This window comes from Canis lupus, chromosome 1 (assembly GCF_003254725.2).
Source record: "Canis lupus dingo isolate Sandy chromosome 1, ASM325472v2, whole genome shotgun sequence".
Taxonomy (NCBI): Eukaryota; Metazoa; Chordata; class Mammalia; order Carnivora; family Canidae; genus Canis; species Canis lupus.
The window spans coordinates 121,468,315-121,491,861 of NC_064243.1; the positions used below are offsets into that span (position 1 = coordinate 121,468,315).

Consider the following 23,547-nt stretch of genomic DNA (forward strand, 5'->3'; position numbering starts at 1 on the left):
CCTGGCTTTCTCTCCTCTGGGTTAGGAAAATAATTCACTTTTTTTTAATGCAAGAAGAACTTATCGATCTCCTTCTAATCCCGAGGAAATGCTGTGCGTGTAGACGCCCAGGCATCCCGAAACCATCTCCCGCTTCAGCGGAGTTGAAAGCTCGTCCCGCCCTGCAGCCCAGGGCAGAGGTCTTATAATTCAAATCTAAGAAATAACGGGGTAGAGCACGCCCCGCCTGGCAAATTTTCTCCCTAAATTTGCCACTTCTCCCAAGGACGACATCACATTTTAATAGAAGTATGTTTGGGTTTTGTTTATCCCAACCAGGACCTGACCTCAGGCTCACTTAAAACCCTAGTGAGTGTTCTCCATGCAGCAGAGCATCCTCCCCGGGGTCGTGTTCACGGGGATGGCGACGGGCGTGCGACGTAGGGCCAGGCACGCGTATCCTGGTTGACGGCCACGTGCGGGGGCGGCGCTGGTGCAAGTCAGCTGTTTGCTGAGCCCCAGCTCCTGTCTGCAGAGTGGGTTGCTACGGGCATTTAAACAAGAGGGGGGCTAGCAAGTGCTCAGCACGGGGCACGGTGGGCCCCCGTGTCGGGTGAAGGGCCGGGTGAGAAATACCGTGGGGTCCGCAGGGCGCACAGCCTCCGCCCCGACCGCCCGGCTCTCGTCATTACGGCGTGGAAGCGGCCACGGGAGATCCACCAACGCGTGGGAATGCCTGGATCCCTAGAAAATCTTCTGTATGAACACCGACACCGGAATCTCGTATACTTTTCACGTGTCACGGGACATTGTTTATCATGGTTTATTTTTTTTCCCCCAACCATTTAGAAATGTAAAAGCCATTCTTAGCTCATAAGCTCTACAAAAATAGGCGGAACCACAATAACACGCCACCTCACACCCAGTAGGAGGGTTACCATCAAAAATTCGGGAAGCAAGTGTTGGGAAGGCCGTGGAGAAGCTGCATCCCTCGCGCACGGAGGCTGAAAATATAAAATGGCACAGCAGCTATGGAGATGCCTAAAAAAAAGATTAAAAATAGAACTACCATATGATCCAGAAATCCCACTTTTGGGTCCATAGCCAAAAGAATCGAAAGCAGGGTCTTGAAGATATATTTGTACGCCCATGTTTATAGCAGCGCTATTCACAATCGCCAAGACGTGGGGGCAACCCAAGTGTCCACTGATGAATGGATCAACGACACGCGGTATGTGTACGCACACGCGCACACGCACGTGCACACACGCAGAGCGGAGTATGATTCAGTAAAATGAAAGGAAGTCCTGCCGGGTGCCACGTTGCGGGTGAACCTTGAGGATATTACGCCAAAAGCAAAGCAAGTCCGTCCCCAAAGCACAAGTGCTGTGTGACTGTACCTACAGAGGTACCCGGAATAGTCAAAGTTAGAGACGCAGAAGTTTAAGAGACAGAAGGTAGAAGGGGAGCTTCCAGGCGCCGGAGGGAGAAAGTCATGGGGACTTGCCGCGTAGCGGGTACAGAACTTGTTTGGGACGACGAGAACGTTCTGGGGATGGATGGATGGTGGGGATGGTTGCACAACAGCGTGAGTGTACTTCGTGCCGCTGAACCGGACACTTGAAAAACGTCAAATTCCTAATAGAAGGAGATGGTAAACGTTGTGTGTATTTCATCACGATTCTTAGAAGTCTTTAAAAATGTTTAAAAAAAAAAAATAGGATGTTGGGTCTGACCCGCAGGCCGTAGGTTGCCAACCCCTGGCGTAGGGCATAAAAGCAATGCAGTGAGCATCACCCCAAAAAAGGAAAATGAGGAGAAGGGTACCAAGGTCCTATGTGAAAAGAGGGCTTCCCAAGACTATCCATTCAAGTCTACCAAGCACCCCCAGCTCTGGGCCCAGCCATCATCGGGGCGTAGACAACAAGAACAGAGGCACCCCAGGCTCTACACCCCAACCCTTCCATCCCGCACCCCGCCGTCGTGCCCCACCACGCACCGGGGCGCCCCGCGGGCCGGGCTGGGCAGGCCACATGGGCACGCGCGTGGCTCGCACCCGGAGACACACCCTCCTCGGCGTGGTCAGTGATCTTGTCAGGGCCGGAAAAGTTCAACGACTACAAGGGTGAGTTTAATTATATGTTGTCGCTGACTAGCAGCGGTTACGACGGTACAATTACACACGTATTTATCAGCGAGATCCTCGCATACATAATAAACCAAAAGCAAAACGTTGAATTTCAGCGGACGCCGAAAATACAAACTTGGGGCCACGAAGCCAAGCAGGCCCGCTCACAAGGGGTGGGAGACAAAAGCCACGAGGCTCCCGCACTCTCCCCCTTTCGGGAGCTGGCTGTTCCCACCCACCACGACCGCGTGGCATCCGTCCCAGGAATGCGCTCCCCGACACCAAGTAAATCCCAAACCCCAGTGGCGTGTCAACAATGCTCCCTCACAAAGGGGAAGCTGGCTTTGGAAACTCAGCACCTTCCTGACGCCCTGTGAACTGGCGAACCACCACGGGCCCCGGGGGCCGGCCAGACCGCACGCCTGGCAGCACCGGCGGGCTCCTCGCTGGAGTCCGGCGGGGGAAGGCTCATTATCTAAAAATGGCCTATACTTTGCTTAATCTCAAATAAATGGAGAGAGTGGGGGAGAGTTGGGCTAAGCAGGGAAAACGTAAACAGACTGCAGCAACGCACGTGTATCAAATGCTGCTTGGAGCCGGGCACGGTCTCAAGCACGTTGCACAGCTCGGTTGTGTGATCGACTAGGTTGTCACTGTTGTCATTCCCAATCTACAGATGACAAAACCGAGGCCCGGGACTTGGAGTCCCCGACACATGGTCGCGCAGCTCGTGAGTGGGGGAGCCAGGGTTCTGACCCAGGGGAGCCGAGGTTCCGGAGCCCGTACCTCTGCTACAAGGTGCCAGGTCTCTGGGTCTTTCATCTCTTCTCGTTGTGTGGCCTTTACACTAGCGCAGCCATCATGTTCACTGTGCCATAATTTACAAGTCAAGCATGTGGTGACTCTTGACCCTCACGGCTGGGAATAAGCTTTCCGATAGACCGTGTCTGCCGTGCCTGGCCTCGGGCGCCCCACCACCAGGGCCTCAGCCTGTCTCCTCGCGATGGCTGACCCCACAGGGCCAAGCACCGCCCGGGCTCACGGAGATCGGGCATGTCTTCAGAGGACACACGAGAGCCTCTAGAAGAACATGAAATACAATATAAATTAGAGTGTCACCCAGGAGACAGGCAACTAGTCATCTGGACACGAGGTCTTCTGAGCCTCATAAACTCCTTGTCCATGCACCACGTTGAAAGAGGTCACCTTCCCCCGCTCCGCCTCCAGGTGTTCAGGCTCAGTCCTCTGTGTATGTGCCCTCATGGATGTCTAAAGATGTTTATGCAACAAGGCACTCGTGTGGTTTCGGCTTACAGAGATTGCCCGGCACGGTCCTAAACCTATTTTTCTATTTTACAAACTGGATTGAAAAGAAGAGCTAATGAGAATGTCTTTGTATAAATGACCATTTAAAAGTAAAAAAAAAAAAATGTTTAAGAGGGTAAGGGGTGAAAAGATGAAAAAAAAGTAGGATTTCTTTTGGACTGCTAGGCCTGCTATTCTAAGATCAGATTCAGGTTTGAGATAGAACCCCATCCATCTGCCTATCCACTTACCCAACAATCCACCCACCTATAGATCCATCCATCAAGCCACCTATTTATCCACCCACCATTCACCCACCCATTCATCCATCCATCCACTCATCCATCCATCCATCCACCCACCTAGTCATCCACCCACCCATCTACCTATCCAACCATCTACTCACCCACCTATGCATCCATCCATCCACTCACCCATCCACCTATCTATGCATCCACCCACTCATCCATCCATCCATCCATCCATCCATCCTTACATCTATCCATCCATCCATCCATCCTTACATCCATCCATCCATCCACCCACCCACCCACCCATCTATGCATCCTTACATCCATCCACCCATCCATCCATCCATCCATCTATCCATCCATCCATCCATCCACCCATCCATCCATCCTTGCATCCATCCATCCATCCATCCACCCATCCACCCATCTACCCACCCATCCATCCATCCACCCATCCATCATCCTCACATACATACATACATCCATCATCCATCCACCCACCCATCTATGCATCCACCCACCCATCTACCTATCCAACCATCTACTCACCCACATATGCATCCATCCATCCACTCACCCATCCACCCATCTATGCATCCACCCACTCATCCATCCATCCATTCTTACATCCATCCTTACATCCATCCATCCACCCTTACATCCATCCATCCACCCATCCATCCACCCATCCATCCATCCATCCATCCATCCATCCTTATGTCCATCCATCCATCCTTCCATCCATCCATCCATCCACCCATACATCATCCTCACATACATACATACATCCACCCACCCATTCATCCATCACCCATCCACCCACCCATCTACCTATCCAACTATCTACTCACCCACATATGCATCCATCCATCCACTCACCCATCCACCCATTTATACATCCACCCACCCATCCATCGATCCATTATTATATCCATCCATCCACCCATCTATCCATCTATCCATCCATCCATCCTTACATCCATCCATCCATCCATCCATCCATCCATCCATCCATCCTTACATCCATCCATCCATCCATCCATCCACCCATCCATCCACCCATCCATCCACCCATCCATCCATCCATCCATCCATCCATCCATCCTTACATCCATCCATCAATGCATCCATCCACCCATCCATCCATCCTTACATCCACCCACCCATCCATCCATCCACCCACCTATTCATCCATCCTTCCAGTCACCAGTTTCATTGAGAACCTACTATGCATCAGACACTATTTTGGGAGTATGGAAAGCAACACTGAAGAACACACACAAGGCCCTACTTCTACTGGGTTTATGCTGCCGTGGGAGAGACAGATCAGAAACCAGTGAAGAAGGGGTGGGCCCCCAAAATGCTTCCTGCACCAAGCATCACAATGTATTTGAAATCCTCCCAAAACAAAGGTAAGTCAGAGCCATTTCTTCATTTGTTGTCATCATCAAGGATCAGTTGTAAAAACAAACAAGAGTATCTTCTATGGAAATGCTAACGGTACCAAGATGTATTCCAATGTGGCAGGAATCATTTGAGGGCAAATACTACAGGCAGTATTTTTATGACAAAAGCTTTATTTTTTGCCTTCTCTTCCTTGATTTAAATATATACATGTATATGGGTGCACACGTATCAAGATTCAAGTATTTCAATATAAATTTTGTATTCAAAATACTTTTCCTGATTTCAGTTGATTGCATATTTCGAGCCAATGTTGCAGCAGTAATTTTTGTTCTGAATCAAAAGCAAGGATCTTTCTCTCCGTCTCCCTCTCTCCGTCTCCCTCTCTGTCTCCCTCTCCTCTGCTCAACAACCTCTCCTTCCTCCTCTACCCACGAGCCCTAAGAAGCCCAAATAGTCAAACTGTTTCGGAGCTGAGTGGCATCAAGGGCAAAACCTACTCCTTCCCATGTATTTTCCTGCTGAAGGTTTCGGGGGCTGAGGGGGCCTAGGCGCTGGCCAAAGCCACGTCACGAAGGCATCAGAATAGAAGGACAAACCTTCCCACTTCGATTTGAGGGTGTAATTGTTTGAACACATCTCGCCTGCGCTACAATAATGTCATCCTCGGTTGACACAGATTCTGAAAGCCCTCTGAAAAGGTGGAATGTTATCAATCACAGTCGTGATTATAATGGGATTTAAGTGGAAGAAGCTAAAATTCAGACCCTCGTTGGGGCCAGGCTCTGTGACGGAGGAGGAGGAGGGAGGAGAGAGGAGGAAGACGTCTTGGGTTTCAGCCAGGAAAAGGATGCAGTGTGCAGCCCCCATCCCCACCTCTTCCCTCTCAAAGCCAGACGTGTCCCAAAGAAGCACCACCAAGCTCAGCAACTCCAACTGGACTCCCCCCGCCCCACCGCCACCCCCAACACACACACAAAACCAATCTTCTTGTGTTGTGTTGCTGTCACATGAGACCAGTGGTTCTCAGGCAGGGATGGTTGTGGCCCCCCTCCTCCCAGGGCACAGCTGGTAGTTTTGAGAGACATTTTTGGTCGTCACAGTTGGGGGGCATTGGGTATACACCTGGCATCTGGTGGTGGAAGGCCAGGGATGCTGCTAAACTCCCAGCAGTGCACAGGACAGCCCCACAGCAGAGTCGCCCAGCCTCGATGCAGGGAGGCTGAGCCAGAGATGGAGGGTAGAGGCAACCCCCAGAAGGGGCGCGTGAAGCGGCTGCCACTGGCTCACCTGCAGACCCAGGCAGGTGATCGAACAGGGGATAAAACACGAGAGGAAGAAAGGACTCTCAGAGCCAAATTACTTACTCTTTTGCCTTTTGATCTAAAACACACCTTCCTTATTACGTGTCAGAAGAGACTGGAAACCCAGCAGGTTTTTTTTTTTTTTCTTTCAAAGCAAAACAACCCAGGATCTGCTGGTGGCGGGTCTCTGAGGCTGTCCAACCTCTCTCCCTGACAAATCGCAACGCTACCTACAGATGTCAAATTCACCCACCGAACCCAATCACATGCCCGGATTACTAAGGCAGAGAATTGTGAATTTCATTAAATATGTTAAAGGGGGAAAAAATCAGCTTTGAAAAATAGTAATCCTGTCTTTCAACAAAAATATTATAGGAAGCTATGAATTTGGTAGATCCGAATAGGATGTTGGTACATGTTTTACTAAGGTAATATAATGGCACGCTATTATTAGATCACATTAATCATTACTGTGCCAACGGCGCTGACAGCCCCACTGAAAAGGATTGAAAGGCCTGGTAATGGATATAAATTACCCATTGTGTGATAAAAGGATTTTTACTAAGAAGGTAAGAATAAAACAGCAAATTTCTAATATAACTGTTGTGTAAAAACCAAAATAAAAGTAATCCATGGTCAGTAATATCCACAAAATCAGAAGTAAGCACTTTTTTCAACAAGATAAAGTCACAATAAAAAAAATATATATTCAGAGCAACGTAAAATTAATTTCTGAGCGCATAATTCCGCTATCAATTTCCCCGGTTGTGTAGTGACCTCTGAGGCCCATGGTCAGAGGGAGGTGGGCTCGGCTAATGAGATCTGAGGGTGGGTTTACGGCGGTATCTCGGGGAGCTCTGATGAGGCGGCTGCAGGCATCAAATGCAAACCCTGCCCCTTCGTTGGCGCGGTGGGTTTTTCTCAGCTTCGATGCCAGGAAAGCACTCCGTGACGGAGTCTGCGATGTTGACTCTGGGATGACAGACGCGAAGCTGCTCTGGGACAAGTTTCCTCCGAGCCTGGGCCCGGGCCGCCGACCCACACGGTGGGTGATGGGGACACGGGCCGCAGGTGGTGCTCAGATGGGGCCGCCTGGCTTTGGGCAGCAGCCCCACCGGCGGACAGCGACCCTTAAGGATGTCACACAGAGAGAAAGAAGTCAAGCTTGCAGAGCGGCGACCCCAGCTGTGACCCCACTCTGAGACTTTTGGAGCGTGTCATCATACAGTCATCCCCCCTGGAAGCCCCGGGACCCACACTCGATCCCAGAGAACGTTGAGTCCAGAAGCCTCTCCACAACCCGACTCGGTGCAGGGAGGAGAAGGGAGCCTCTGGGCGAGCTCCTACCCGGCCCGGGGTGGGGGGGTCTGCAGCCCCAGGACGAGGGCAGCCTCCAGAACCCACAGACTCACAGACAGACACCACTTCCACGAACTACGAGACGACGTTCCTTACCAGGCAAGTCTTAGAGCAACGGAGCTCCCTCCTGGCTGAAGGGTATTCTGAGGGCCGTGGTGTGCGGGAACTGCAAAAACAGGACCTGTTAGCAAGCCTCCATGCCGGACACATCAACTTCAGCAAGACAGGTACACAGCATGCATCCAAGGTGACAATGTGCCAGGCTAGTCAGGAGTCTTAACAATATTTAATAGCCCCACTGCCTCGATCCATGGAGCAATTTAAAACTGGGAACTATGTGACCTTTGCTGCAATAAACCCAATTTGCTCAGCCCCTTTTAATGGGAAATTGCCACCTGCAAAAAGAGACGGGGGCGGGGCATCGAACAGCTTCTTGTCCGGATGGGACAGAAGAAATAAGCATAGACAGGCGGGCGGGCCCTCTCTCCCTCTCTCCCTCTCTCCCTCTCTCTCTCCCTCTCTCTAGAATTCTGAAGGTTCAGGAACTGAGGAAGTTCTCAGGGGTTCTTTCCCCCACCCTGGTTTAAGGAGCCCCCTTCACTAGACCACAGTTCCACCCAAATCTCAAGGGACCACAGCAGTTCGGTGGCTGGGGGCTGGGGGACATTCAGGGAGTCCGACCCAGGAACCTGCAACTGCCCCAGGCTTGGGGGTGTTGTGTGGCCTCAAGTCTTCCCTCTCGAACCAAGACCCGGAGCGCAGGGGCCAGTTAGGCGTTTTCTGTTCTCCAGTCCCATTAGTGGAGTAAGCCCCATGTAGACGAGCTCCTCCAGCAGCGCAGGAGGCGGGGGCCTGCAGGGAAGCCGGGGGGGGGGGGGGGGAGGCCTGCCCACAGGGGCTCCCGAGCTGTGGCCTGGGATCATCAAGCCAAGGCCCCCGCCCGAGATCTCCAGGCCGCCCCTCGGGGCCAGCCCAGTGCAGCTGGGAACCCCATTCATGGGAGGGGCCTTACAGGGAAAGCAAAAGCTCCCTCTTGCTGAGCCACCTTTCGCCGAGCCCGAAGCTGCACCTTCTGGTGTAGAGAGGCAGAATTCGGGGGGCTCAAGGGCGTGCCTACGAATGGGAAACCAGAAGGTACACTCAGAGAGCCCGTGGGGGCAGCCCCGGCCCAGGACCTCGAAACCTGGACACGGAATCACCGGCTTGCAACACCCCGTCCAACTCCAGGGTGACTCCTGGCACCCCAAGGGCGTGTGCTGACTGAGTGCGGGGCGTGTGCAGGGACACTGCTCGGTGCAAACACCCCTGCCTGCCTGTCTCGAGACGTACGGCCAAGGTGTAGGCCTCCCGCATCCGCCACAAGCAAGGTCTCTCTCCACCCCGCTTCCGTTTCTCCTCATCACATGATCTGCTGCATTTTGCTATTTCCGTATCATTCAACATCAAAACCCAGAGAGGGGACAACACGTGCTCGATGCTGTGCTTCCTCGGGTCCGTCCCAGGGATGTGCAGAGCAGACCCCAGCATCCCGTCTGGGATGGGTCTGGGAAGACCGACGTGCTTTGCTCACAAGACCCTTCACGTTTAGGGATGGGGGACAGGCTCAGATCTTCTATGCAGCCTCACGGCCTGCACGATCCTGGGACTGTTCCCCAGGGGCTGGTCACGCGGAAGTTCTGTGGATTCCAGCCACAGGGAGAACAGGGGGACACTTCACCGGGGGGAGTCCCGCATCCATGTGCCGGCCAGCCTGACACCACCGATCCCAACCTCAGTGGCCCCAGCAATCTGCCATTGGGGCAGTGATGGGACCCCCGGCCTTCCAGCCGCCAAGGCCCCGGCGTGAGGTCCGTGGCTGGCCTGGGGCTGGGCCCTCCTACGGGCTCCCTAGCAGTGAGGGGGTTCATGCACAGGTGGCTGGCCCGCCGGGGCACGGTTGGCCCTACAAGCTTCCTGCTGCTGAGCCGCAGAGCCCGTGTTCAGAGGCCAACTGGGGTCTCGGGAGAGGAAGTCGAGTTAGTGCCCCTGAACCTTCTAGAGGGCTGCGCCTGTCTGGTGTCCTCACAGTCACTGCAGGCTGGGCGCAGGTGGGCACGTCAGATGCTCTCGACTGCGGTGGGGGGAGGAGAAAGCCAGCCCACTGACTGTCTCACTCAATGAAAGAAACAGCTGTCCCGGGGCAAGTGGTACTCACATTAGCGAGAACAGAGTGACATAACCAGAAACAGGCCCGTGGCATGAGGCCTCCCCTTGCCCCCGCCTCCCACACGGACCCCGTGCTGGGGGGACGGAGGAGGGGGCCACCCAGGAGACAGCGCCCAAAGGCCAGGTGGGTGAGGAAGGGTGGGGCGGGCAAAGCACAGAGGCAGCGAAAGGCACGGCGGGTCGCGGCCACCCCCCCAAAAATCAGCGCACAGACAAGTCCCAGGGCCTGAAATGCCACCTACTGTAACTTGATAAGCCCTGCTCTCCCGTGAAACACAGGTGAGGCCCCGCGACCTCACCCTCTGCCGCTGGCACCTGAAAATGAGCTCAGACCCACTCCTTCAGTGACTCACAGGGACTGTGTGCCAGGCCCCGGCAGCCCGGGGGCAGGTCTGCTGCGTGTCACACACTTCAGGTGCGTGAAGAGCGGGCAGGCCCGGGAGGGGGCCTAGAGGCACTCAGAGGCCGGAGCACCTGCGGCGGCGGGTGGAGGGGCAGAGGTTGGGGCACCTGCGAGGGGGTGAGAGGTCGAGGCACCTGCAAGGGTGTCTGGGGGCACGGTGGGTCAGAGGCCAGGGCACTTGCAGGGGCGGGTGGAGGGTCAGAGGTTGGGGTACCTGCAGGGGGGCCTGGGGGCACAGTGAGTCAGAGGCCGGGGCACCTGGGATGAGGGTGGAAGGTCAGAGGCCGAGGCACCTGCGGGGGCGTGACGGTGCGGCAGGGCCCTCCGAGGAGACAGATGGAGGCGAGCGGGAAGGTCCGAGGCCCTGCCACACAGGCCTGCAGGTTCTAGGAAGAAGCACAGGGGACGCAGCTTCAAGCAGGAGGAGAGGGGACATGGAGGACAGCCGGGGCGGGGGCACTGGGAGGGGCTCCTCCGAGGGAAAGGGCTTTAGAGAGGAGAGGGGAGGCCAGGAAGACGGTGGGGGGGCCTGGCGCAGTGGGCGGCAGCCCCATCCCTGCAACCCAGTGGGCAAAGCAGCTCTGCCCAGTCCCTTGGGGGGAGTCCCTTGGGGGGAGGCGGCGGGGGGGCACACCTATCCTCCCGAGCTCCCCCAGGGGAGACGGGGGGCTCTGAGCAGGGACACTTTCACTGGCCAGAAGCCCAGCTGGGAGCCCACGGGCGCTGGAGAGGATGGTGCCCAGCAGGTCAAGACAGGAGCAGAGACGTGGCCCCGCCACCTCCAGGGCCCCGGCAAGGAGCCCCGAGTTAGACGCCAAGAGCCTTCCTCAGAGCCAACCCATTGCCCTCCCGTGGTCACTGCACGCCCGTCTCCCTCTGGCCACCACGCGACTGGAAGGCCGTCCCAGTAACAAGCTACCGCTCACTGGGGCCGTCCCTGTGTCACCTGCCCGCTCATGGGAACTGCCCGTATCCCACTCACCTCCCCGCCCCTAAGCTCTGGTGGAGGGCGAGTCAGGAACTGCTGGGTGGGGGAGGGAGGGGGAGGGAGTAGAGGTGGAAGGATGGGGACAGAAGGAGGGAAGATGGATGAAGGGGGGGAAGGAAGGGAAGATGGAAGGAAAGTCGGAAGGGAGGATGGAAGGATAGAAGGAAAGATGGAAAGAAGGAAGGATAAAAGGAAGGGGGATCCCTGGGTGGCGCAGCGGTTTGGCCCCTGCCTTTGGCCCAGGGCGCGATCCTGGAGACCCGGGATCGAATCCCACATCGGGCTCTCGGTGCATGGAGCCTGCTTCTCCCTCTGCCTCTGTCTCTGCCTCTCTCTCTCTGTGACTATCATAAATAAATAAAAATTTTTTAAAAAATGTTTAAAAAAAAAAAGGAAGAGAAAGATGGGTGGAAAGAAGGAAGGAAAGACGGAAGAAAGGAAAAATGGAAGGAAGAAGGAAGGATGGAAGGAAGAAGGAAGGATGGAAGGAAGGGAGGGAGAAAAGATGAAAGGAAGGAAGAAAGGAAACAAGGAAGGAAGGAAGGAAGGAAGGAAGGAAGGAAGGAAGGAAGGAAGGAAGGGGGAGAGGGGCCAGTAGTCCAAGGGAGGGACGGGGGTGATGGAAGGAAGGAAAGGAAGGGGGAGGAAGAGGCGGGAAGGGGCGGGCGGGAATGGGAGGCAGGGGCAGCAGGGAGGATGCAGAGAAGGGAGCTGGCTAAGGCCCCTCCCTGGCAGGGGCTCCGCTCCGAGGGCCCCACGCTGCCCCCCCACCGCGCGCCCGGGGAGTTGAGGGGCCTGGGGCGCCTGTGCGGCCTGGGGCAGATGGGAGCCACATCCAGGCCTCTCCTGCCAGGGAAGCGTCGGGAAAGGATTCCGGGCATGGGGACCAGCTGGCCTCCCTCCGCGTCCCCGCAGGCCGAGCACCTGCAGATAACGCCCTGCCCTCGGGGGACCTGGCCCGCCTGGGAGCCCTGCTGTCCCGGAGGGAGGCCGGAGGAGGAGCTCGGCCTGCTGTGCGGCCTGCACCCCATCCCGGGTCCCGGTCCCCCTCCCAGCCCCGCGCTCAGGAACCCGTGGGCCCCGGGGGCAGGGACCCTGCCACAACCCTATGGCTCCCCTAAATGGACTCGATGTGCCCTGATTCTCGCTCTCCTTCTCCGTGAACTCTCAGGGTCGAAGGTGTCCCCAAGGGGCAGAGCCATCGCCCCTGCACGTGACCCCAGGACAGGGGTCCCGGCCAGAGCTGCTGCCCTGGGAAGAGGCCCAGGGAACTGGTGTCATTCGGGCACGACCTGCCAAGTGCATCCAGTGTGCCAGGCCCTCGGCTGGGCTCTGGGGACCCGGCGATAAGCCGTGTCCCTGTCCAGGTGGGACCTATGTTTAGTGAGCAGCTTCAAAGGAAAGATAAATAAAGGCAAAATATAATGTCAGTGGATAACACACTGTAAGAAGAAAATAAAGCCAAGGAAAAGGATGGACGTGGACGGAGACAGTTTTCGATAAGGTAACACAGACCCTCTCTAACTGGTGACGTCAGAGTAAAAAAAAAAAATCCTGACTAAAGTAAGAGCGAGCACTGTGACAATCTGGGGGAAAACTCTGTAAGTGGTACAAACAGTGAGTGCAAAGGCCCCGGGGTAGGAAGGAGACGGTGCATCCAAGGGGCAGCAAGATGTTCCGAGTGCCCAGGGCGCGCTGGCGAGCAGGGGTGGGAGGGGACGGGCATACCTGGCCAGGCGGGAGGACACTGGGATTTCATTCTGAGCCACGGGCAGGTTTTGGGCAGGGGAACCCCCCGATGTGATTCACACTGTACGGGGGCCAGGCTGGCTGCTACGGGGAGGACACCGGAAGGGCTGAGAGGGGAGTCCCAGGGGGACTGGCGGAGGCCGCCCAGTTGTCCAGGTGAGAGGCGGTGCGGCCTCGGCGTGGGGCGGGAGCCGGCCGATGGCGGGAAGCACGCGGATTCGGGGTGCCCACCACGCACAGCCGGTGAGAGCGCCGAGTGGGCGCCAGGAGTGAGGGGGACGCGGGGTCGCCATGCTCGTCACGGCCAGGGCCCTGGCCACGGGCGCCACTGTCGCTTCCGTGGGCTCCTGATGCTCTGGCCTCCGGGCCCCCCTGGCCTCCCGGGGACCACCCCGTGCAGGACCCGCCGGTCCCCAAGGAGAGCTAACGGCTCCTCTGGGAGCCCCCGATGCCCTGCCCCCGCCCCAGCCGCCGCGTCCTCTGCCAGCCCCCGACCCGGGGCCACTGTCCCCTGCCCTCGAGACCCAGGCTCTGACACGGGACGCTAGACCCAGCCCCTACGCCCAGGGCCTGCAGAGGGCATCCGAACCGGCCGAGACCTGCCTCCGAGCCGGCCCGGTGCCCCCGCGCAGCCCCCCACCTGCTGCGCCCCCGCCCCTTAGTAACTGCGAGTAAGGAACGGGCTTTCCCGGAGGCAGGTGCCTGCGGCTCCACTGGCCTCCGCCCCGGGGTCACCTCGGAGGCCACGGCCGCCCGCGGAGGATCGGTCCCCGCCCTCCGACTTCCGCCAGAACAGGTGCCCGGGAGCCACAAGTCATCAGCCCCCGAGTGTCCCGACCGAAGAAGGAGCCCCGGGGCCCCAGCCTGTCCGCCACTCGGGCCCCACGCCTGCTCCGGGAGCCCGTGGGGTCCGCGCGGGGTGAGCGCGTGGGCCGGGCGGCCGGGCGCGGGCCCTCGGCACCGTGGGATGTCTCGAACGCTCCATCGCGGAGCGCGGGCTGCCCAGACGTGCTTCCGAGGGAAGCCTCTTCTTTCGTTTTAAAACAAAGGTAACTTTGATGCGGGAGCCACCTGATACCTGTTCGATCTAAATGCTTTCAGGATACACAGACATCAGACGCGCGCAGGAACCTGAGGCCCGCCGTGGCAGCCGGGGCGCTGGGATGATGAAAGGAGCGGGAGCCTTCTTCCCGTCAGCCTGCGCCCCGGTGCATGTATTTTTACATGCTTTAGCACGGAAAAAAAAAAAAAAAAAAAAGCCAAGATGCTCAGAGCCAATCAAATTACTTCCCTGTCTCTTTAATAAACAAATCCATGTGCACATTAACAGTGTTGAAAATTCAATTTAAACTCTTTGTCTGTTGCTGCTTACTCTAAAGATGGTCTTTCTTAAACAACAGAACACCAAGGAGTCGTTAGTGCTCTCTCTTCATTACTTCAAAAAACCAATCATTAGACACCAGAGTATATACGTAATTAGAAAATCACTTCCTTTGCAATCCAAGCTAAGTAGTTTACATACTGTAATTACAGGGACAAAATCAATTTTTAATCATTTCCCTGATTGGGCTCATCAGCTCTGTGGGAACATTGTAACCTGCTTGTTGTGCAAAAGGAACATCTGGGCTAAAACAATTACCCTTTGTTTGCTACAATATTCCTTAAATCTTTTTGCTTGCATAAAAAAAAATGAAAACACGAAGACAAGATATTTGGATGTCTTTTTGTCCTCCATCGACACATACCCGAAAGTTCTTCTCGTGCCGTGAGTTCAACGTTGCCCGGAATTTACGGTTTAACAGTACACATCCAAGGAATGTATTTTTTCAGTGAGATAAAAGTATCTGATTGTTTTAAAGATCCATTCAGCTGCCTAATTGTTCCATAGCTAACACATGGTATTCAAACAACCCACACATTACAAAAGCTCATCTGGGTAATCACGGGCAACTATTATTGCGATGGTTTACACTTTTCTAATACAAATGAATGGATTTTATCAAAATTTAAAAAAAAAAAAAAACTAAAAAGCTGAGTATGTGTGAAAAATAGTTGGTATGAATTGGCAAGGCGAGGCTAAGCATTTTGTTCTCTTAATAGGAAATGACCTCATTTACACTGGAGTAATAATTAGTACTGCTTCACTGACAGTTAAGAAAAAAAACTTTCCCAGTATAATAAGGCTGCATCTCCTTTGTTAGGAGATCTACATTGATTATTAACCCTTGCCAAGAAATTCCAAGTTTAACTCCGCGTTCCACTGGGCTCGCGCATTGCTGGCGAAGGGGAGAGCGAGCCGTTCTGGAGGCCGCCGCCTGTCACCCCGATTCCCAAAGTTTTGCCGCGGAGCCTCCAAGGGACAACCTGAGACACTCGGCGTCCCCTCTGAAGACGCGTGGAGAGCCCGTGCCACCCACCCCGCAGCCACCAGGGCCCCAGTCGGCCCCGGTCCCCCCCCACCCACCACATCCCTCCCAACTCCGTCCTTTTGAAGTTTGTTGGCTTTGAATTTCGCTTGCAAGTCCCCCAACCTACAATTAATTCATCGTCAAACCAGCCCTGAGAAGGAGAAAAGATGGGGAATTCTGACCCAGCCTGTAGGCCGAGCTCGTAGGGTAAGAAGCACAGGCCACGTGCGCACGGCTCCCACGCGGCTCACGCCCAGGAGGGGCACCCCGGCTCTGCCCCGAGGCTGTTCTCTGACCGCCCCCCCACACACACCCCAAGTCTTGGCCCAACCCGGCCCCGGCTCTCACCCCGCCCCGGAGAAGGCAGGTCCCGCATCAGCCCGAGCAACACTCCACGGGGCTGGCAAACTGGACCACCCTGGCCCCCAGACGGGGGATAGATACGGTAAAGAAGAAAAGAAAAAAAGAATCCCCCAAACTGCAAATGCTCTGGAATAAATCCTATCAGCGCACGAATTAAAAATATTTATCCCTCCATGGAAGAGACTGCGTATCATCAACAAATCACAAGGTGTCTATGGAGTAGCTTATCTTGAAGAAGAAATGGGAAATAACCGGAAAGAGCAAAGCGCCTGTTCTCTCTTTCATCTACACTTACCGCAGGAACGTGGCCGCTCAGGTGCTCTGCTTGGCCGGCGCTGCCGGGACGTGACAGCAAGCGCACCGGCCATCTGACGGCCACCGGCCCCGTGTGGCTACTGAGCACCTACCCCCGGCCCGACTGACATGAGCCCTGGGCCCAAGACACACATCACATTCGGAAGAGCCTAAAATGCTTCATTCTTGATACTTTCTACCTGTTGAAACCATGATATTCTGGATACACTAAAAATATAGTCTTGAAATCAACTTCACCTGTTCCCCCTTAGCCACTCGTAATGTGGCTACTAGAAGTCTAAAAGTGTATGCAAGCGTAGTTTGCCCTCTGTTTACGTTGTATGCTGCCCAGTGAGGGCTCAGCGAAACATCAGGCTGTTTTGACCACCAAATCTGGCCATAAGAAAGCCCCCTGTTGGGACGCCCCGGGGGGCTCAGTGGTTGAGCATCTGCCTTCGGCTCAGGGCATGATCCTGGGGTCCTGGGATCGAGTCCTGCATCGGGCTCCCTGCAAGGAGCCTGCTTCTCCCTCTGCCTGAGTCTCTGCCTCTCTCTCTGTGTCTCTCATAAATAATAAAATAAAATAAAATAAAATAAAATAAAATAAAGCCCCTGGTCTTCTGAAGCAGGCTGTTAGAGGAAATGCATTGTCACCACTATCACTCTGGACATGTGGGTTCCAGAGATATTCTCTGCAGTCAAAGTGAAAGTTGCACAAGTTTTAACTGAGCCACTCTGGGAGTTCCTCTTACAGGTGTTGCTTTTTTCAGCTCATTTACTTTTACCAGTACAAAAATTGATTATTCAAGTAATACTAGGCTCACTTCTAGAAAATCTGGAACATACGAGAAACCACAAAGAGGAAAATAACGACAACCCATAGTTCTATCAGCTGGTGTGATTGCTTTGATATTTTGGCACATTTCTTCCTATTCTTTCCTGCATGTGTGCGTGCGTGCGCATACATGTGTAAGTTCATAAACACAGCTGAGGACACACTGCAGGTGTCTCTGACTTCACATGTCCTAAAACCCCAGGTCTCAAGTGTAAGTAGATGCTACTCGGCCATATGAGAATAGAGGCCGTTGGCCGCGCTGGCTAAGTTGGTTGTTTTTTCTTGTTGTTGTTTGTTTGTTTTTGTTTTTACTGTTTATGGAGTTTCCTTTATTTTTATTTGTTTTTTAATAAATTTATTTCTTATTGGTGTTCAATTTGCCAACAGCTGGCTAAGTATTACGCATGTATTACAAAGGAAAAGCATGAAGAGGGGAAAAAAAAGGCACATGTTGGGAGGGAACAAAAAAAATCTTAGCTAAATACCTATCTGATAAAGGACCGGTGTCCAAAATATACAAAGAACTCTTCAAACTCAACAACAAGAAACAAACAGGCCAATTAAAAAGGGGCAGGAAGTCTAGATGTTTCACCAAAGGAGATCTACAGATGGCAAATAAGCACATGAGGAGACGCTCGGTATCGTATGGCATTCAGGGAATGCGAATGCAAGCGATAACGAGATACCACTACACACCTATTAAAATGACTGAAACCCAAAACACAGACACCAAATGCTGGCAAAGACCCGGAACAACAGGATCTCTCATCCACGGCTGGTGGGGACGCAGAGTGGCACAGCCACTTCGGAAGACAGTTTGGCCGTTTCGCACACAACCAAACACACCCTTCCCGTCCAGTCCAACACCCCTGCTCCTCGGTAGGTACCCAGAGGAGGTGAAAACCTGCCTCCGCACAAAAACCCGCACACAGCTGTGCATAGCAGCTCTACTGGAGATTGCCAAAACACGGAAGCACCCGAGATGTCTCTCAATCACAGAACGGATAAACCGTGGCACCTCCAGCTCCAGACAATGGAACAGCGCTCAACGACAGAGAGAGGTGAGCTATCGAGCCACGAAATGACATGACGGAGCCATAAATACGTACAACTAAGTGAAAGAAGCCAATCCTAAGAGAAGACATCCCGTGTGATTCCAACTCTGACATTCTAGAAAAAAAGGCAAAACAAAGGAGATAGTTAAAAAAAAAAAAAAAAAAAACCACCTGTGGTTGCCAAGAGGCAAGGGGAGGAGGGATGAGTAGATGATGGAGCACGGGGGATCGTAGGACAGTGAAACTATCCGGTGTGCAACGACAGTGGCAGGTGCCCGTCACCTCTCCCTTGCCCAGGCCCGTACAACGCACACCAGCAGCAGAGTGGTCTTTCCATGTAAACGACGGACTTTGGTTCACGATCACGTATGAATGTAGGCCCATCAATTAGAACAAGCGCATTAGCCTGACGTAGACGTGAATAATGGGGGGACACAGAGGCGGGCGGGATGGGAGCTGTACTTCCCACTCGATTTTTCTGGACCCCCAAAGCTACTCTGAACAACTGTATTGGTGTCAAGAGAATGAAGGGAAGCGGGAAGGAGCAGCTTTGAAGAAGCCCAGCAGAAGGCTTCCGCCCTGCAGAGCGGGCCATCTCCCCGGCGCTCAGAGGCCAGGGCTCCTCCGGAGCGTCCTGGCCACCACCTCGCTGGCGACTCGATGCCCCAACGCCTCCCAGAGCACCTCCCGGGCTGCTCTTCATGAATCACGCTTGGGGCACGGTGCAGGCCGCACGTCTGGAGCGCTCGCTCAGCCCCGGCCTGACTCGTGTGCACGACGGTTCCGCTGTCACTCTCGTCGGTTCCTTTCCCGAGGTGACCCGGCCCGTGGCTCCAGAGCAGAGCCCAGGGCGGCCAGGCCTGCACTCGCTGCTCAGGGTGTAGCTGCCCCACACACAGCCTGGCAAAGGATCTCCCCGGAGGACGTCCCCATCCCTGGTGGGACATCCCCATCCCCAGTGGGACATCCCCATCCCTGGTGGGACATCCCCATCCCTGGTGGGACATACCCATCCCCAGTGGGACATCCCCATCCCTGGTGGGACATCCCCATCCCGGTGGGACATCCCCATCTCCAGTGGGACATCCCTGCACGGCCCCATCCTTGCGTCTCCCACATGGAAACCCGACGCCCTGGGAAGGACTGATGAGGCACCAGACAGAGGTGCAAGGAGGACATGAACCGCCTCCCCTGCAGGGTGGGGAGGGATGGTGGGTGGAGTTGGGATGGTGACCAGGGGTTGTGGTGTTGTCTTCAGTTCTCTCCCGGGACACAAGGTGCCATCCCAACACGGCGGTCCTCCTCAATGGCCACCTCTGAATCCCTAGTAAGTTTGGCTCTCCAGCTATTCTGGACAAGGCCAAGAAGAGTCAAAGGTGGACCGATCTGGAGGCCAAGTAAAAATATTTCACACTGTCTTCCTGGGATCCTTATGGTAACAAGAAGAAATAGTAAATGCCAACGCCATGGGGCCCTCAAGCAAAAAAAAAAAAAGAAAAAAAGAGCAAAGATGAAAGATGAAAAATAATCGGGGAAGTCTTCAAGAACACGCACTCTGAGCCCAGAACCCACTGCAGGGCGTGCAAACACGGGGGACAGAGCGGCCCCGAGAAAGCCTGGTCTTTTCCAAGCCTGGCCTGTTCAGCAGCCAATGGCAGGTCCCCCCACCTCTCCCCCCGTTTGTAAAGTTTCTATTCCAGAAAACTCAAACCCAACAACTGACAGAAAAAGAAGGGGGGCGGGCGGCGAGGAAAAAAAGTCCTTTTCCCCTCTCATCTTCCAAGATTTTCCATTTTGGTAAAGATTCTATAAACATTCTTAGAAAGAGTACGTTCTCCGTCCTCTGCCCACAGGTAACAAGGATGGCAGATGTTTCAGAAACAGCACATTATAAAAAAAAAAAAAATCCAATGTCACTAAAACCAGAATGGAAAATGTTTTATACATTAACAAACACTGTAATGAATTTGCACAACCTTAACCGACTGTATACCCAGCATAATGAAATGGTCTCCATCCTTTCAAATGAAAAATTACGTATGCTAGCGCATTGCTTTAGAAAAGCATTGTTCTTTAAAAAAAAAAAAAAAAAAAAACCTGCATTTTTTTTTTTCCCAGCTACCATGTAATTTGTGAGATGCATTTTTAAATGTTCTGCAACAGCGGCGGCTGCATCAGTCAGATGATACCGAGAGATAATTCACCAAACCGTCACATGATCTTCCATCACTCCAAAAGACGCGAATATATTGCCACAAGCTTTGGGAATAATGGGTGCACCTGTTTACCGTGTCACCTCTGTTTGCTAATTGTCTCCTTGAGCTACATTTTACTTCTAATGCATTTATTTTTGACAGGCAGTGTCTATTTAGAAATCACATTACTTCAAGTGCAATTGTTCTTTTGTCTATCAAGTAAATGAAGTGTTGTTATACAGATTTCAGGTTCTGATTAGTAAAGTATCAGAGCCCCAAAAAGGTCAATCAGTTATTTACCTGAGGTAATAGAAGGATGACAGACATCCTGAATATTCTCCGGCGCAGGCTATAGGCAATTTCATTATAATTACTCAAGTCCGCGGAACTTAAATGTATGTTTCTGGGGTTGGGAGGCGAAAAGGGCTCGCCCGGAGCACCTGCCTGGAGACCGGTGTCCACGCAGAGCGGCCTTGTGTTTCCACGCGTGGGTGTCACCAACCCCAACGTGCAGGCCTCGGAGGCGCCAGCGAGGGTGTGCGCGTGAGCGTGTGTCCCTCTCCGGCGGCTTGCACGGGCTCTCCCGTTGAGATGGATCTCTTGAAACCATCCTCAAATCACTTCGCTGTGCAGGTCTGATGTGGTGAGTGGGTCCAGCCCACCGTGGGGGGGATCACAAACGGACACCCAGGGAAAGCCGGGAACGCGCGCCGAAGGGCCACCCAACTGCCGGCGGCCGGGAGGCAGCGGACCAGGTGGGCCCCGGGACCGGCCCGGGAGCCGCGCGGAGCCCGACGCACACGGGCGCGGCTCCTCCACCTGCACCGGGAGACGGGCGGGCGGCCCAGGGGGCAGCGTGAGCAGGTGCTCGGGGCAAAGGACCAGATGTTCCTGTTACCTGAGCGCCGACTCGCTTCCTGGCGCCCAGACCCGAACGTCTGCCCCTCCAGGGCCCTCGAGTTATTCCTACGGGCCATCCCTGCACCCGACCTCCCGCCTCCTCCGCAGCCCCCCCGCCCGCCCCCCGAATGGTTCTATACCCAGGAGTCGCCTTGTCTCCCACGTGGATCGCCTACGATCTGCCGTTCACTCCTCGTGACTTCCTCTAACGGCCAAGCCAGGACTCTCGGCCTCCCTGCTGGGGCTTGGGTGCTTGGGTGCTTGGGTGCTTGCCCTCCTCGGCGACACGGCTAAGCTCCCCCCGGGGGCCGAGCCCCGCACCCTCGGAGCCCCTCGCTGGGCCACGATGCTCCGCGCACCCCCGACGCCCACCCGGTGCGCAGGCCTGTGCCCGGGGTCACCCCGGCGGGCGCGGCGGCTTCGGGAGAAGCCCGGGGACCCACGGCGACGCAGTCCTCTTGCCGGAAGAAAGAGACGCGAAAAGCCACGCTCGCCTTAAGTCACACTCTAAATTGGCTCCCTGGAGCATTCCCTACCTTGTTCGCTAAAGACTGCGTGTGTTTCCTCGGTGTTTAGCATATGCCGTGTAACCTGAGCAGGACTCGCATTGTTTCACTAGTTGTTTTTCCAAAGTGTTTTCCCATCAGGACCATAATTATATGCAAACTACTTAGAACCGCTCGCAAACGCGTTTTAAACGTTCCCCAGGATCTTCCTGCCACCTAAAAGCAGGAAGAGGGGAAATCACTGGAATCCTTCCTTGGGGCCCCCCGGGGCCGCTGAGATGGGTGCACCCCCCCCCCCCCCCGTGCACCCACCCCCAGAGTCTCCTCGAGAAGCAAAACCTCCGCGACATTTTCTCCTGGAGCGACGAGGAATGTCCTCTTCATTCTGCAATTTATTTCGACTCTAAGTACTCTAATCATGGCAAGTACTTTTTGCTTTTTAAACAGCCTGCTTGTTTTCACAGGTCAAGAGCATAAATAAAACAGTCAAGTTGGAAACTTGGAAGGCTCGTTTGCAGGAGAAGGAAGTCGTTACAGATCGTCCGTCTGCTCAGACACCAGGCAGCTCGCAGGAGGCAGCTTCGCCGCGTGCAGGCCAGACCCCGCGTGGCCAGCGCCTCCCGGGAGGGCTTCCCACGAGGGTCGGCCGGCGCCCTGTCCTCTCGTCTCGGGAGAATTCCACCCGTGGGAGAGCCGCGACAGCGGCCAGGACCTTGTGCGGGGTCTATTCTGGAAGGTTCTAACACAGATTACCCTCCAGGCCAAGGATTACATCCTGGCACCAGGGTCGGCAGACGCAGGGTCCCCCGACGTGGCCGGAGCCCCGAAGCGCTCGCCGTGAAGTTCGCTCACGTCCCCACCGAAGGGGCTCCTGCTGCGATGTCAAGGGCCCGCCGATGACACCTCGGGATCCCAACCCGACTGGGTCGTTTCTCGATTGCAGGGAGTCCCAGGAAAATGAGGTGCCCCGAAGCCAGCACATCGGGGATCAAAAGGAAGAAAGGAGGGGACAGTCACAGTCTGCCTTCCCATGTGGGACGCCCAGGGGCTCCGCGGGGGAGCGGCTGCCTTGGGCCCAGGGAGTGACCCCGGGGTCCCGGGATCGAGGCCCACGTCGGGCTCCCCGTGCGGAGCCTGCTTCTCCCTCGGCCTGTGTCTCGGCCTCTCTCCGGGTCTCTCAGGAATAAATACATAAAATCTTAAAAAGAAAACGGAAACGGGGTGCCCACCACGGAGAGCAGAGATCATAACCAAATAAAACGTATTCAGTTGCGGAGCTCACACACACACACACACACACACACACACGCTCGCACACGCGCACGCGCCATCACTGATGAGCCTGATGGAGAAAACCCGACTGCCGCCCGCGTGAAGCCCCATAAGAACTCGCTGTCGACACCGGGGCCACCGGAGCAGACAGGACTGGACTGAGGAGCCACCGGAGGAGGAAATTCTAGGACGGCTTCAGGATCCGGTGACTCCTTCCCGGGCCCCAACAACGGCCGACGGGGGGATCAGGGTGCTGGGGGGGGGGCAGCCCCCCGGGGACGGCACGGCAGGGCGCCAGGCGGGGGGTGAGCCCCTGCCCCCAGGGGCGGCCGGACAAGGGCCCCGGAGGGCAGGCCCTGGGGCAGCCCCAGACCAGCCCGCATTTTTATCACCACCTTCGCTTCCTTTTTTTTTTTTTTCTCTTTATTCTGCGTGCGCCAGGAGAGTCCCGCCCCCTCCCTCTCTTTTTTATCAAACATTCCTAATGTAGTGATAAAATGAGGAAGAATGAAAGATTATTATAAAACAGGACTTTTATGGCTGGCGTCTATGGAACAGTCACACTGTTACATATATTTTCTCTAAGTAATCAGGAATGTATTGGTATTTTGAAATTATGTATCTCTAATAACACAAAAGTACTT

General features: G+C 54.8%; 1 protein-coding gene across 4 annotated transcripts in view; it reads right to left on the minus strand.

Annotated features, from left to right (window-relative positions):
• The window catches only part of ZNF536 (zinc finger protein 536), a 430,736-nt gene that overhangs the window by 368,794 nt on the left and 38,395 nt on the right, over positions 1-23,547 (minus strand). Inside the window, exon 2 of one of the 4 annotated variants that reach the window (XM_035710203.2) lies at positions 7,827-7,896. The exons of the other annotated variants lie outside the window; for them this stretch is intronic. The gene's annotated coding sequence lies outside the window, so the exon portion shown is untranslated. The remainder of the gene's footprint in view (positions 1-7,826; positions 7,897-23,547) is intronic. 4 annotated transcript variants of the gene reach the window in all.